Below are 17,712 nucleotides of genomic sequence, written 5' to 3' on the forward strand. Positions count from 1 at the left end.
CTACGGGTTTGAAAAATTTCCTTGTAGTGGCTAATGCGAACAAGCGAAGGGTTTTGTTATCTGTCCATGTGTTGATCTGTAAGAATCAGAAGGGTTACTCTTCCTCAAGAGAAGTTCACCGCACTCGCTTCGGCACTGGTTTCATGCCAAGCTATAATTGTTGGACCAAGCATGGAGAAAGAGGGGTTATAATGGAAGAAGATGAAGAAGGGGATGATTTCATCGATGAAAACTATCTTGATCATTTCGGTGATACTTTCATGGAGGATGCTGAAGGTGAAGGGGAAGGTGAAGGGGAAGGTGATCAAGAAGAGGCACGTGATGAGCCCGCTGATGATCTTGGTCGGACCATTGCTGATGCACGGAGCCGCTGCGAAACTAAAAATTTATTGTACCAAACTTTGTTGAATGGATCACGTGAATTATATTATCCGTGATGTGTTTTCGTGTCCATTTTCGAATGATTCGATTGATTCGAGATAGCACTGATGATACATGAAATTTGGAGTGATTTAGTCATACTCCTGCCTAGGCGTATAATATGCATACTCGTAGTCTTCATAGCCGCCGCCGTTGTACTGGTAGTCGTCGCCTTCTAAGTTGCCGCCGTCGTCGTCGCCTGCTCGTCGTCGGCTGTCGTCGGGCGGCGCTCGTGGCTCGAACTGAGGGCAGCGCAGGCGGGGGATATCGCCGGCCGTGATGTAGTCCATGACGCTCTGCAGAGTCCTCTCACGCCGATTGATGAAGAAGGCGTCCCAAGTATGCTGGTTATCGGGATGCCAGCGGGGATTCATCCGCTGCTCCGGCGTGAGGTCGAGGTAGTAGTGGTTCGTGATGGCCGCCGGCGGCGCGGTACCCTGAGGGAGGGGAGGGACCGGCACGCCGCCGGCGCGTAGGCTCCGGCCGGCGGGGACGCGGTAGCCCGGTGGGCAAGGGTAGTTCGAGGCGCAAAGCTCCTCCACCTGCCGGTAGGTTAGAGTGGGTGCGGTGGAAGCCATGAGAGAGTGATGAGAGATTGTAGAGATGTGATAATGCTGGCCAAGCCGGGCTACATATATGTAGTGAGAAATGGTGGGAAAATGGGAGCGGGAAGACAGCAGGCGGGAAGAAAGTGGCGGGAAGAAAGAGGCGGGAAGACAGGAGGCGGGTAGAAAGTTGCGGGAAAAATGGTAGCGAGAAGACAGGAGGAGGGAAGAAAGTGGCGGGAAGAAAGAGGCGGGAAGAGGGGGTCGGCGGAAAGACAGAGGCGGGAAGAGGGGGCCGGCTGAAAGACAGAGGCGAGAAGAGGGGGCCGGCGCCGGAAAGACAGAGCCGCATCCTTCGAATCTGGCCATGTATCTTAATTTTAGTTCAATCGTAATAAATTTCGTGTCAACCACTTTATTGAACAAAAACAACCGACAACGACTTTATAAACTAAATTTAAACTAATAGAACCGACAACGACTTTATTGAAATTACAATAAAATAGATAAATTACTAGTCTAGTCTCTACTCGTCGTCGGAGGTTTTCTTCGTCCAAATGTCATCCCACCGAGGGTCGTTTTCGGTCCAGGTTGTATTCGGGTTCTCGAGCTCGAAGGCGGCGACGGCCCGACGGTGGCGCCTGTTGGACCTGCGTTGTGCCCTAAGGTTTTTAAGATTTTTAAGATTTTTAAATGAATTAGTTTTATTTTTCTGAATTTTTTGATATATTATTTTTACTAGTTGAATGCCCGTGCGTTGCTACGGTCTTTAAAATCTTTTTTACCATCTATAATTTGAAACATGTAAACAAAGAATGTGGTCTTTTTTTTAGAGAATTTTTATTTGCAATCGCCAATAAAATATGATAACACTGGAAAAAAACAACGGGTACTTTTTCAATATTTGGTCAGGGTAGATTCAGCGTTGACCCTGTAAAACAAATGAACTGATGAACTGATAAATGAGAAGAGGAGAGAAGTTTGTGTTCAGTCATGCCAACAAGTTTTTATTTCACTGAAATTCCATTAAGAAAAAAGAGTTACTTCCTCCTATTTACATTAACTGTTGTTAATATGGATGTATTAATATGAATCGTAGGGATTACATTTTTTTATCTAGAAACAATTCGTGCACTCGGTCCTCCCTCAAAAAAATTATGTGCACTCCTTCCAAAGAATGCTAGGCCTTTCTGCTTTTCTTCTTATAACAGCCGGTCGGGTGTTTCTCTTCAACCACTCGGACATCCGACTTCACAGTACATCCTGGAGACCAGGTCGCGTAGGTGGACAACCTCGATGCCAATGGCATCAATTTCTGGCAATCCATATGTACCGACTTCCCGACAGCTGCTTCCTCTCTTTTGGCATAGAAACAAGACGATAGTAACCCATAATCACCAGCACTGGCCCATGGTGATTCAACATGCACCATAAAAAAAACTCAGGTACCAAATCAAAACCGGTAGAGCTGACTACTACCCGCTGCAATTTGGACAGTTCACTATTTCTATTTCTGAACATGGTTATTTTAAACTTGTCACAGTTGCAAACTGAGCTTGGCTTTGGTGGTTAGATTTTTTGTGGTGGAACCAGGCCATGCAAGTTTCACTTCTAGAGTTGGCATGGGTGCTTGCATTTACGTGCATTAATTCTAAGATTTAACTGACGCTACGCTTTCAGTGTTTGGTGACGTACCCGTTAACAACGAGGCGTCAGTGGTGACTTCGTCAACTTCAAGATATGCTTGGCTCGGTTCTTCGGAGGTGCTCATATGGATAGGGTGTGCGTGTGTGCTTTCATATGATGAGTGTGTCTTTGTGAGCTTTTGCGTTGTACTGTTTTCTCAACAACAAAAAAACTTATCACATTTGCAAAATCATCTTAATTCATTAAGTGTCAGTCTGATCTACTCTGGTTCCAACGGAGTACCATGTAGAAGCTAGCCAAATTCAGCAAATTGGGCTTTTGCGTGAAAAATACTGCAACGCTGGTTCCAATGGATTGGATTCCAGTCCGGCCGTGCACTTTATTTCCTCCATCGTTTTAGCCTCGCAGTACATCGTGCTCCTTCATTGGCATGATAGAAGGGAAAGCAGATTCATATACATATGGTCGTCTCCCCGTCTAGTCCGCGCGTGCCGTAGAGAGAAGAGAGGTGAAATCGAGAGAATGGATACGAGAGGGAGGACGAGGTAGAGGCGAGGGTGGGCGGGCAGGAGGACGTGGGAGGTGGGGGACGGCGCCGCCGTACCTGCATCAGACGCCGGAGACTCGGGTGAACCACAACTCGTACCTGCATCAGACACCTGACACTCAGTTTTTTGTCAGGAATTGCCGTCCCTAATTTTGTGTTAGAACATACAGTACCACAATCGGTCGAACGAAATCGCTGGTTGTCGCTGATCCACCCTGCCTGCCTGCACAAGCGATGGTCTTTGTCGTCCGCCCGTGCACAGCTGGTGCTGTTGTCGGAGACACGGGCCGAGCGGCGTATACCCTCACGGAAGCATCATGGTTGTGCGCCTTTGCCACGTTGGGTCCTCCATCTGCGAGAGGTCCCCCATGGCCGCGCTGGGTCGTACATCTCTCTTTGGCATAAGAGACCAAAAGGATGAGGCGTGCGTTGAGGGAGAAACTCTTTAGCGCATTGGGCCTAGGATAAATTATCTGGCCCGGCCCGTTTGTGACACCAGGCAGTCACCTATCTATCTATCTATCTATCTATTATATTATTAAAACAACAAACAATTAACGGTGAAGATTTATCCCGGTAAAACTTAGATGCACACACGGTGGAGATTTTTTGCTTTTCATAGCCTCGCCCGGTCTCCTCCGTGAATAAAACTGCCCCCGTTAAAAAAGGAAAGAAAACTCTCGAGAAACCAACGAAAAGAATTACCCCGTCCCTTCCTTCTAGCGGCGGCGCGAGCATCACGATCCATACGGCCGTCCTTCTCATCGTCCATGTCGCTGCTCCACTTCTCAATTGGAAATCAATCTAAAAAAGGTACGATCTAAACCCGGTCTCTGTATCATCACTGCTCCGCTTCTCAAATGGTGTCGTAAATTCTCTCTCATCCACTTACGGGAATTAATCTAAAAAAGGTACAATCCAGGCCCAATTTCCATGTTCTAACCAAGCAGCAATCCAGTGTCAACGTTTAGTCTACCGGATTCCCCTTAATGTTTGATGCAGCAGACGATGAGCTGTCGGCTGTTTGAATTAGATCGGATGGCCGCCACCGTCGGTGATGCTGCTCAGCAATGAACTGCGTCCGGCCGGGGGCGCAGCTTCACCTCCTTCATGCCCGCAGGAGACAAGTAATAATTCGTTCATGATGAGCATTACTCGATGTAGTCTTGCCGGAGAAATAATAAAGACAGCTAGCGGCGGCATTATATGTCCGACGATGATATCATCTATCCACTCGGTAGTTGATACTTAGGTAATCTCTCCTCCTAAATTTATGTTATGGATTACATTACATGCACCTCCAGGCCTCATGGCTATTCTCTCGTTTGTACCGATGGTTGTTGGACTGCTATTTCCTTAAAAAGTAACATTATCATGGAATTACATCTTATGCTTCGTTACTACGTAGGAGTACGTGTTTTGTTTAGTCTAACGAGGCTCAGCTGATTTTTGTGTCTATGGTTAAGCTTGCACAACAGATTAATTAGCTCCTCTAGCTAGCTTGGTATAGGAGCACCGGATCGATCGAGCCGACTTACGCTTTGCCGGTACGTGCAAGTTTTGCTTTGGCCAAAAGCACCGGTCGGCGGCGAGCCGTTCACGAGGGCTCCTACATCAAGCAAGCCCCGCAACCGCAAGTCCACCTTGCCGGAAAATAACATGTGCCAATTGAGGGCGTGTGATCAAGGATGGCATGTCGCCATGTCGGAGTATCCGATTGTCTATTACGTGTATAGCTTGCATCCTGCTTTAATATTTCAGTTTGTAGCTAGCCATTTAGAAATTTACAAGTATGAGGTGTAGTTATCACTACAGAATTGATCCAAATTGTAGTTACACTATTGTATATGTCACAATTGTTAGAACGAACGGTGCAAGGCATATAATGATGGCACATCGAGAATGTGCCAACACGGGAGCAATGTTGGCACATCGGGTTATCATATTGATCTGTTGCGAGTATAGTTTGCATCCATCTTTATTATTTTCCTTTGGATCAAAGATCAATCCCTTTACCATTCGAATTGTATTATCTATAGGTTAATATATCTATTAATTATATATCTATTAATTTCAGAATTGCGACAATTAAGGGTTGAAACAAACATATTGTCGTATATGCCCCGGTTGTGAGAACAGATAGGAAAAGGTATATCACGAGTATTTGGCACGTCCATCATGTGACAAATGAGGAAGCATGCTAAAAGAAGCCACTATAGAGTCTGTTACAAGTATTGTTTGGATAGTTCTTATTTCTGAATCCAACCATTTGATAATTGACCAGCTTGGATGTGCGGTTCTCACTATAGAGCTGAAAAAATGTTTCGGGCAAATTTATGTACGGTAGATTTGCTATTTCAATGGTGGAAACAAATATACCGTGGCATATGCCATGGTTGTGAGAGCGGATGAGGCCTGGTATATCATGATGCTTCATCAACAAAAGTCTCAAGAACTTTATGAACGTCGTATTTCTACCGTGCAATATTACTAGACGCAAGCATGGGCTAGATCGGATTGCTGCAGTTTTCAATCCTTTCGTTGCTCGTTTGGATAACAAGTCCCACAACCATTTAGAGGAATGGATCCATGTTTTCGTTTAATAATTAGAAGCAAAAAAAAATAATTAGAAGAAATTTAGAGATCCCTAGAGTTGGATTCTTGGCACTACGAAGCGGTACTAGGAACTTGAGGTTGCTTTTTTATTTGATATATTCATAATTCATAAATTACGAGGTGCCATGTATTGTATACTCGTTAGATTGCAAATTAAATTACTATATGTAACACAAAAGTAGCTAGGTTTTTTATGGCTTTGAATGTAAATAAAAATTTTAATATTTTTTACCGCAAACGTCATTGCTACTTATCTATTAAAGGTTCTATTACCAAGATTTTGCAAAAGTTAATGTATACTTTAAAATTTATCCGACATAAAAGAATTAAAAATGCATTTTGGACAACCAATTATAATCGTACATCACTAGGATGCCCCTCCACTCGTCCAAGTCCTATCCAGCTCCGAAAAATAGTTTGTGTAGACTGCATAAAGAAAATAGGAAACCCAATTCGCATATCCCACAACAAGCTTGAAGCTTAAAGTTCCATCATTAAATAGTTCTTCTTGGGCGCTATATCCATGGCCATGTTTTCATTAATTAAAGAACATAAAAATAGGTATGCTGGAATGAACTACACCTACTTATTTACTTTTATGTTACCATATGGGAAGATACCACACACCTCACTATAAGTAAATAGCTAGCCGCGCAATCTGCGCGGGTCGCCAAGCTAGTTGCAATTTAATAGTAAAGATTTTTAAGATTTTTAAATGAATTAGTTTTAATTTTCTGAATTTATTGATATATTATATGTATTTTTCATATTTTGAAATGAATTAGTTTTATTTTTCTGAATTTATTGATATATTATATGTATTTTTCAGATTTTGAAATGAAAAGTAATTTGAAAAATAGCCTTTGGTCGCGGTTGGGGTCACCAACCGCGACTAAAGGGTATTTTTCCGCGGGAAACAAAAACCCGGCGAAAATACCCTTTGGTCGCGGTTGGGGTCACCAACCCCGACTAAAGGGGTACCTTTAGTCGCGGTTGGTGACCCCAACCGCGACCAATGGCCTTTGGGTATAAATACTGGGCGGCGCCCGCCCACACTTTATCTTCTTCACTTCATCGATCGCCTGCGCGCCGAAGGCCTGCCGCGTGCCGTCGCCGTCGCCCTCGCTCGCCGCCATCGACGCCGCCGTCGCCCGCCGCCCCGTCGTCGTCCTCGAGCGCCCCGGCCGCCCTACTTCCTCGCCGTACATCGTCGTTCCCACACCGCCCCGCCCCGGCCCACGCGCCGCCCCTCGCCCACGCCGCCGCGCGCTAACCGCCGTCCGCTATCACCGGCCGCCCTCGCGCGCCCACCGCCTGCTTTGAACGCCGCGCGCCGCCTCGCTCGCCCGCCCTCAACGCCGCCCCAGCCGGCCTCTCGGTAATGTCGCGCGCGCGCGGCCGGGCGCCTCTCTGCAGATCGAGTGAGACAGAGAGATCGTGGGAAAGGAGAGAGAGAGGGGCGCCGGCCGCCGGAATTTTTTCTTTTTTTGTTCTTTTTAATTTTAACTAGTTAATTAGTTTAACAAAAACGGTAACATAACTTAAAACTTGATAATTTGACTTAAAATTTGATAATTTGACTTAAAAAAGATGTAAAAAATGATAACTTAAAACATTTAGTCTTAAAAAAGAACTACAATTTGACTTAAAAAAAGAAGTACAAAATGACTTAAATTTGACTTAAGAGGTTATCTAAAAAAAGAAATAAAATTTGACTTAAAAAAACTAAAAAATGACTTAAACATTTTGTCTCAAAAAAGAACTACAATTTGACTATGCTTTGTTTGTTATTTTTAATTTTAACTATGCTTAACAAAACTTTGTAATTAACTTCAGAAAAACTTAAAACTTAAAACTTTGTAATTAACAAACTTAAAACTTAATAAAATTAACTTAACTAAAAAAATTACTTAACAAAAAATTAACTTAACTAAAATTTTGACTTAATAAAATTAAAACTTAACAATTTTGTCTACAAATTTTTGACTTAATAAATATGACTTAAATTTTACAAGAACTCAAAATAACTTAACATATTATACACATCTAATACGCGCGCGTCCCCCCTCTCGCCTCCCTCGTCGCCCTCTCTCTTTATATGTAGAAGAGATGTGATAATAATGCTGGCATATACACAATTACTTAGTTTTTACTACATGTTTTCAGGACTGACATATGGCGGACGATAGAGCTGACCCGATTATGGACAACTATGATCAAGAAGCTGAAGAAAAATTATTTGGCATCATAAAAGGCGATATTGTTTATGTGCCGACCGAACAAGATGAAGAGGATATTTCTTCTTATCTGAATCTTGACGGTCAAGATGAAGGCCGTCAGCAAGATGATGGGGAAGAAATGTCGATAAACGACGATCTTCAAGCGCAAGTAGGAACCAGCTCCGGCGCCGAGGTATATATATACGTTGAGCCTCTGGTGATACAAACTTACTGATTTGAATAAATATGTGTGTACTAACGCGCGCGACTCTCTTTCTTATTTTAGCCCTCGGCCGGATCGTCGAAACAATCGAGTACGTCGTCAAAGCGTGGCGCAACCAAGACGCTGAAACAAGGAGAAACATATACCATCGAGGTTGTCGACAGTGCAACCGGCAGGCCGCTGGAGCCCCCCAAGCATGCCACCAAGTTTATCAACCAATGCGGAGCCGTTGTTAGAGAGAACGTCTCGACCACCCTCCAGGAGTGGAATGAGCCAAAGAAGGCACGTGTTGGTTTCACTTTTGTCGACAAGAGAACAAAAAAAGATTGCTTGAAAAAGCTTCTGGAACATTTCATTCTACCTCCGGAATACCACAAGTTCGATGAGGAGGGTACCAAGATTGAGGAAAACAAGAAGAGGAGGAGGCTAGTAAAAGAGTTCGCTCTTCATAAGATGGCCGAAACATTCCGGAAATTCAAGCAAAATCTAACCCGTGACTATGTCAACCAGAACAAGACTCCGAATTTCACAGGACAATATGAGAAACTGAAACACGATTGGCCGGACTTTGTGAAGCGTAAGAAATCGGAGCAGCTTCATTGAATTATCGAAAAAAAAATAAGGAAAATGCGGCTAAGAAGGAGTACAATCATATTATGGGGCCGGGAGGGTATCGCCTTTGGGAGCCTAGGTGGGAGAAGATGGAGAACGAGGCGAGGACGCGAGGAATCCGTCCGAGTACGGAGGGATGGGACCCAAGGGCCAAAAGCTGGTGGTACGGGCATGGGGGAACGCTAGACCCGGAGACATGGGAGTGTGTTCACCGTGACAAAAAGTTTAAACCCACCCAAGACCTTATTGACGCAATGAGGGATGCTCAACTGGGGAAGATCAAGTTCAACAGAGAGAACGACGCGCTGAAAAAAGCCCTCGGGAAACCTGAACACGGAGGACGTGTACGAGGCATGGGGAACATTCCGTGGAAAATAGGGTTCTCCCAGAAAGATGACCCGTACGGTTACAAAAGCCGTAAGAGAAAGATGGATCGGGATGCAGATGTTATGGCGCGGTTGGTATCGGAAATGGATACGATGAAGAAAACCGTGAGTATACTAGTACAAGAAAGATCGGCAGCTGGGGCGCATGAAGATCATCCAGCTGATCTCGGAAGCCAGCCGCGGATGAGAAGCAGCGTGGCTTCCACGGAGAACCCGCCGGCTACCGATAATGCAACGGCGGTCGAAATTACTGCACCGGAGCCTCCTCGCTACCCCGTGGACGATGTAAATGAGATGAAAGAATGTCATCTGCATTATCCAATTGGGAACATGTCCACGAAGGTAGCCATCGGCAGTGCTTTACCATGTGAGCCCGGAGCACTCCACCACAACAACCCCATTCCGGATGGCTATGCTCGTGTCACGGTGGAGGAAATAGTCCCAGGGTTTGAGGAACTGGAGATTGACATTGCTACACCCGAAGGGGAGAGAAGACTTGGAGGTGTCAAGCGCCAGTTCATTCTATGGAAAAAGAAGTTTATCAAGTTTCCAGGCGAGGCGCCAAGGCAAACAAGTCCACCCCCCTCCGGTGGTGGTGGCAGTGGCGGCGGCGGTGGTGGTGGTGGTTCACCTACACCTCCTTCACGTCAGCCGACACCGCCCCCCAATTCACCTCCGGCGGTAAGCAGACGCTGCCCCCCAGTCCTCGTCCGGCAGGTGATCAGACGCCGCCCCCCAATCCACCTCCGGCAAAGAAGCAGAAGCAGTCCTGGGTTATTAACCCGGACCCTTATGTACCTAGAACCACAAAGATACCAGAGCCATCACTGAAGCCTCTCATCCCGAGACCTTGGGAACTTAGTGTCGAGGAAAATGCAGCGGCCGTGGCTGCTCAGCATGAGAAATGGAAGGCGGACTGCAAGAAGAAAAGAGAGGGCGAGCCCAAGCCAGTATTTTCTGACAAGAAAAAGCAGTGGGCTATTTTTGAACACACCGTCCCAAGCCGCGAAGAATCTGCCTGACGACTATGCACGTGAACTTCGTAGGCAAGCACTCGCGTTCAAGAGGAACCAAGAGTTGGCGGAGAAGCAGGAGAAGAAAGCCTTGGAGGAGGCCGAGAAAAAATTAGAAAGTATAAAAGGGGGGAAAGAAGTTGCCCAGCTCGGGAACAAAGTAAACAATCGATCGCCCCGCTCATAGTGCAAGCCGCCGGTCCGGATGCCCCCGATATCATAGCAGTTGCGGCAGCACATGGATTGACTGTAACGAGTGCCATAGAACAAGCGGCCAACTTAGGTATCACTCTTCGTGCACTGTTAGGCCTTGATGAGGCGCCAATGAAGGACGTAGTATTTACATATGTGGAGAATGGCCCTCTCGTCGAGCCTGCTGATACGTCTCCGACGTATCGATAATTTCTTATGTTCCATGCCACATTATTGATGATATCTACATGTTTTATACACATTATATGTCATATTTATGCGTTTTCCGGAACTAACCTATTGACGAGATGCCGAAGTGCCGGTTCTCGTTTTCTGCTGTTTTTGGTTTCGGAAATCCTAGTAAGGAAATATTCTCGAATTGGACGAAATCAACGCCCAGGGGCCTATTTTTACACGAAGCTTCCAGAAGACCGGAGGACTTACGAAGTGGGGCCACGAGGTGGCCAGACACCAGGGCGGCGCGGCCTGGGCCTTGGCCGCGCCGGCCTGTCGTGTGGGCCCCTCGTGTGGCCCCCTGACCTGCCCTTCCGCCAACTTAAGGTCTCCGTCGCGAAAACCCTATTACGTTCGACGAAACCAGAGAAAACCTTCCAGAGCCGCCGCCATCGCGAAGCCAAGATCTGGGGGACAGGAGTCTCTGTTCCGGCACGCCGCCGGGACGGGGAAGTGCCCCCGGAAGGCTTCTCCATCAACACCACCGCCATCTTCATCAACGCTGTCTGTCTCCCATGAGGAGGAGTAGTTCTCCATCGAGGCTAGGGGCTGCACCGGTAGCTATGTGGTTAATCTCTCTCCTATGTGCTTCAATACAATAATCTCATGAGCTGCCTTACATGATTGAGATTCATATGATGATGCTTGTAATCTAGATGTCATTATGCTAGTCAAGTGGATTTTACTTATGTGATCTCCGGAGACTCCTTGTCCCACGTGTGTAAAGGTGACAGTGTGTGCACCGTGTGGGTCTCTTAGGCTATATTTCACAGAATACTTATTCACTGATTTATGATTTGAGTTGGATGTCTCTAAGAAATTGTGGTGTGTTAGTACCTCCTATGAATGCTCAAAGTGATAGCGTGGGGTGTTCATTAGTACTTGGGAATACATCTTTAAGGTTTGCCTACATGATGAATTAGAGTTCGTTATCTTGCCAGAGAGTAATTCGGAATAGCATAGTGAAGTGCTTATTTATATCCCTTTATGATTGCAATGTGTTTTGTATCACAATTTATCTGTGTGCTACTCTAGTGATGTTATTAAAGTAGTTTATTCCTCCTGCACGGTGTAATGGTGACAGTGTGTGCATCGTGTAGTACTTGGCGTAGGCTATGATTGTGATCTCTTGTAGATTATGAAGTTAACTATTGCTATGATAGTATTGATGTGATCTATTCCTCCTTTCGTAGTGTGAAGGTGACAGTGTGCATGCTATGTTAGTACTTGGTTTGGTTATGTTGATCTGTCATGCACTCTAAGGTCACTTAAACATGAATATCGAATATTGTGGAGCTTGTTAACTCCGGCATTGAGGGTTCGTGTAATCCTACATAGTTAGTGGTGTTCATCATCCAACAAGAGGGTGTAGAGTCTAGCATCTATTTATTTATTCTGTTATGTGATCAATGTTGAGAGTGTCCACTAGTGAAAGTATGATCCCTAGGCATTGTTTCCAAATACTGCAATTATCTCTTGTTTATTGTTTTACTGCTAGTTTACTTCCTGCAATATTACTACCATCAACTGCACGCCAGCAAGCACTTTTCTGGCGCCGTTGCTACTGCTCGCATTTATTCGTACCACCTGTATTTCACTATCTCTTCGCCGAACTAGTGCACCTATTAGGTGTGTTCGGGACACAAGAGACTTCTTGCTTTGTGGTTGCAGGGTTGCATGAGAGGGATATCTTTGACCTCTTCCTCCCTGAGTTCGATAAACCTTGGGTGATCCACTTAAGGGAAACTTGCTGCTGTTCTACAAACCTCTGCTCTTGGAGGCCCAACACTGTCTACAAGAATAGAAGCACCCGTAGACATCAAGCTATTTTCTGGCGCCGTTGCCGGGGAGGAAAGGTAAACGGCACTCACACACCGGACCCCGGCAACGAAGCACTTTTCTGGCGCCGTTGCCGGGGAGGAAAGGTAAAAGGCACTCACACTCCGGTCCCACGTAACTAAGTACTTTTCTGTTGCCATTGTGTGTGTGCTCGAAGCTATTTCCTTTAGATCCTGCAATTGCATCTTTTTGTTTCTTGTTTACACTAGTTAGGCATAATGGACAACAATGAGCTTCTTATTCTATTTGCTGATTTAAGACATGGATGGTTTGATGCGAAAATTAAAAAACCTATGGAACATATTAGTATGAACGCTTTGAACACCATTGTTGCTAATGATATGGAAAATTCTAAGCTTGGGGAAGCTGGCTTTGATGAGCATGATATTTTTAGTCCCCCAAGCATTGAGGAGAAAATTTACTTTGACGATACTTTGCCTCCTGTTTATGATGATTATAATGATATTGGTCTTTTAGTGCCGCCTACTATGGAGAGTAATTTTTATGATGATAATACTATGCCTCCTACACTTGATGAGAATAATAATGATAGCTACTTTGTTGAATTTGCTCCCACTACAACTAATAAAATTGATTATGCCTATGTGGAGAGTAATAATTTTATGCATGAGACTCATGATAAGAATGCTTTATGTGATACTTATATTGTTGAATTTGTTCATGACACTACTGAAAGTTATTATGAGAGAGGGAAACATGGTTGTATGCATCTTAATAATGTTAAGTTTCCCCTCTTTATGTTGAGAATTGTGAAGTTACTCTTGTTTTATCCTCTCATGCTTGTCACTTTGTTCTTCATGAATTCATTTGTGTACAAGATTCCTTTTCATAGGAAGTATGTTAGGCTTAAATTTGTTTTGAATTTGCCTCTTGATGCTTTCTTTTGCTTCAACTACTATTTCTTGCGAGTGCATCATTAAAACTGCTGAGCCCATCTTAATGGCTATAAAGAAAGAACTTCTTGGGAGATAACCCATGTGTTTATTTTGTTACAGTACTTTTATTTTGTATTTGTATCTTGGAAGTTGTTACTACTGTAGCAACCTCTCCTTATCTTAGTTTTGTTGCATTGTTGTGCCAAGTAAAGTCTTTGATAGTAAGGTTGATACTAGATTTGGATTATTGCGTGTGAAACAGATTTCCGTCCGTCACGAATCTGGGCCTATTTCTCTGTAGGTAACTCAGAAAATTATGCCAATTTACGTGAGTGATCCTCGGATATGTACGCAACTTTCATTCAATTTGGGCATTTTCATCTGAGCAAGTCCGGTGCCACTTTCAAATTCGTCTTTACTGGACTGTTCGTGTTTGACAGATTCTGCCTTTTATTTCGCATTGCCTCTTTTGCTCGTGTTGGATGGATTTCTTTGTTCCATTAATATCCAGTAGCTTTGTGCAATGTCCGGAAGTGTTAAGAATGATTGTGTCACCTCTCGAACATGTGAATTTTTGATTATGCACTAACCCTCTAATGAGTTTGTTTCGAGTTTGGTGTGGAGGAAGTTTTCAAGGGTCAAGAGAGGAGGATGATATACTATGATCAAGAAGAGTGAAGAGTCTAAGCTTGGGGATGCCCCCGTGGTTCATCCCTGCATATTTTAAGAAGACTCAAGCGTCTAAGCTTGGGGATGCCCAAGGCATCCCCTTCTTCATCGACAACTTATCGAGTTTCTTCTCTTGAAACTATATTTTTATTCGGTCACATCTTATGTACTTTACTTGGAGCGTCTGTTTGTTTTTGTTTTTGTTTGAATAAATGCTTGTGTGGGAGAGAGACACGCTCCGCTGGTTCATATGAACACATGTGTTCTTAGCTTTTAATGTTCATGGCAAAGGTTGAAACTGCTTCGTTAATTGTTATATGGTTGGAAACGGGAAATGCTACATGTAGTAATTGGTATGATGTCTTGAATAACTCGATACTTGGCAATTGTTGTGCTCATGTTTAAGCTCTTGCATTATATACTTTGCACCCATTAATGAAGAAATACATAGAGCTTGCTAAAATTTGGTTTGCATAATTGGTCTCTCTAAGGTCTAGATAATTTCTAGTAAAGAGTTTGAACAACGAGGAAGACGGTGTAGAGTCTTATAATGTTTACAATATGTCTTTTATGTAAGTTTTGCTGCACCGGTTCATCCTTGTGTTTGTTTCAAATAACCTTGCTAGCCTAAACCTTGTATCGAGAGGGAATACTTCTCATGCATCCAAAATCCTTGAGCCAACCACTATGCCATTTGTGTCCACCATACCTACCTACTACATGGTATTTCTCCGCCATTCCAAAGTAAAATTGCTTGAGTGCTACCTTTAAAATTTCCATTCTTTACCTTTGCAATATATAGCTCATGGGACAAATAGCTTAAAAACTATTGTGGTATTGAATATGTACTTATGCACTTTATCTCTTATTAAGTTGTTTGCTGTGCGATAACCATGTTCCTAGGGACGCCATCAACTACTCTTTGTTGAATATCATGTGAGTTGCTATGCATGTCCGTCTTGTCTGAAGTAAGGGAGATTTACCACTCATTTAATGGTTAGAGCATGCATACTGTTAGAGAAGAACATTGGGCCGCTAACTAAAGCCATGAATCATGGTGGAAGTTTCAGTTTTGGACATATATCCTCAATCTCATATGAGAACATTAATTGTTGCTACATGCTTATGCATTAAAGAGGAGTCCATTATCTGTTGTCTATGTTGTCCCGGTATGGATGTCTAAGTTGAGAATAATCAAAAGCGAGAAATCCAAATGCGAGCTTTCTCCTTAGACCTTTGTACGAGCGGCATAGAGGTACCCCTTTGTGACACTTGGTTAAAACATGTGTATTGCGATGACAATCCCGGTAATCCAAGCTAATTAGGACAAGGTGCGGGCACTATTAGTATACTATGCATGAGGCTTGCAACTTGTAAGATATAATTTACATGATACATATGCTTTATTACTACCGTTGACAAAATTGTTTCTTGTTTTCAAAACCAAAGGTCTAGCACAAATATAGCAATCAATGCTTCCTCTCGCGAAGGGCCTTTCTTTTACTTTTATGTTGAGTCGAGTTCACCTATTTCTCTCCATCTCAAGAAGCAAACACTTGTGTGAACTGTGCATTGATTCCTACATACTTGCATATTGCACTTGTTATATTACTTTGCATTGACAACTATCCATGAGATATACATGTTATAAGTTGAAAGCAACCGCTGAAACTTAATCTTCCTTTGTGTTGCTTCAATACCTTTTACTTTGAATTATTGCTTTATGAGTTAACTCTTATGCAAGACTTATTGATGCTTGTCTTGAAAGTACTATTCATGAAAAGTCTTTGCTTTATGATTCATTTGTTTACTCATGTCATTACCATTGTTTTGATCGCTGCATTCATTACATATGCTTACAATAGTATGATCAAGGTTATGATGGCATGTCACTCCAGAAATTATCTTTGTTATCGTTTACCTGCTCGGGACGAGCAGGAACTAAGCTTGGGGATGCTGATACGTCTCCGACGTATCGATAATTTCTTATGTTCCTGTTATCACCAGAATTTGACCGAGTCAGAGGTGGGCCGCGATCAAGATGGGCTTAAAGATATATATATAGAAGAAATACGTGAATCGGCCTTGTGTACCAAGTTTGGGCTAATTGCCCGTGTATCTGTACCATAGTAGGGTACGTGTCGGTTAGGAGTTAGAGTTTTACCCGTGCACGGTTAGGTGCACGCTTGAGTTAGAAAGTCCCCTGGACTATAAATATGTATCTAGGGTTTATGGAATAAACAACAACCAATGTTCAACACAAACAAATCTCGGCGCATCGCCAACTCCTTCGTCTCGAGGGTTTCTCCGGTAAGCACCATGCTGCCTAGATCGCATCTTGCGATCTAGGCAGCACAAGCCTACCCACGTTGTTCATGCGTTGCTCGTGCTGAAGCCTTTTTGATGGCGAGCAACGTAGTTATCTTAGATGTGTTAGGGTTAGCATTGTTCTTCGTACCATATGCTGTCGTAGTGCAACCCTTATACATCTAGCCGCCCTTACACCTAACTTGGGTGTAGGGACGGCACCCCGCTTGATCATAGTTTAGTAGATCCGATCCGTTACGGTTGCTCCTTGTTCTTCAAGGATTAGTTTAACATCCGCAATAGTTAGGCCTTACAAAGGGTTGGAGGATCCAGCGGCGTGTAGGGTGTAGTTTGCTAGCCCTAGACAGGATGTTCCGGGGATCAACCTCGTGTTGGTTTTTAGGCCCTGTCTAGGATCGGCTTACGGTCACCGTACGCGAGCGCGAGGCCCAATCGTGAGTAGGATGATCCGATTATGCGGTGAAAACCCTAAATCGTCGTAGATCGTTTTAACTTCTTAATCAAGCAGGACCACCATATATTCGGACACCTTGTACGAATCATGGGTGGATCGGCTCTTTGAGCCGATTCACAGGACAACCTGAGAGCCGATCGAGGCTCGTATTTAACGTTTACGTGTATGCCCTGCAGGAAACTAAGCGAGGCATCATCCAACACCTTCCTGACCAGGTATAGGTCAGGTGGCACGCCCTTGCGATAGCATCGGACGTGTGACCGAGGAGGCTTTGCGGGCCGTCGCTCCGAGGGACCGGGGCCAGCCGCAGCCCTAGTTGTTCCCGGCTCTACGGTGTTGCCGGTCGCTGCCCGCCGGTGGGTTTCGACCGCAACACATTCCGGCACGCCCGGTGGGACAATCTTCGACATCCACCGCATCGCCATCTACATCCGAGATGGCGGAAAGCACTCCGGTCAAGTACGAGGATCCGACCGACGAGCTCAAGAAGAAGCATGACGAGATCAAGGCGGTCCTCGAAGCCGAACTCATCGGCTCTTTCCACGAACCCGCTCCCACGGCGTCGGGTGGAAGGTGTTCTCACTCGAAGGCGCACTCGATGGAGTGGACCTGTCCGCCCGTCGGAAGAACGCACCGGGTCGCCGCGTCGGAGATCAACTACATGGTGGCTCATTCGCTGCACCGCCACTCTGAGAGCCTGGTGAACACTTTGGAGCGTGTCGCTCTGCGCGTGATCCAGGAAATCATGAGCCATCGGTATTCTCCGTCGGGACCAGCTCTGGGGACTTACAAGGGAGAGATACCATTCTAGTCCCGTTCACCGTTGCCATGCGCATTGGCAGCACCAAGAGTGCCGATTTCACCGGCATCCG

The sequence above is a fragment of the Lolium rigidum genome, chromosome 2 (assembly GCF_022539505.1).
Source record: "Lolium rigidum isolate FL_2022 chromosome 2, APGP_CSIRO_Lrig_0.1, whole genome shotgun sequence".
In the NCBI taxonomy this organism is placed as follows: domain Eukaryota; kingdom Viridiplantae; phylum Streptophyta; class Magnoliopsida; order Poales; family Poaceae; genus Lolium; species Lolium rigidum.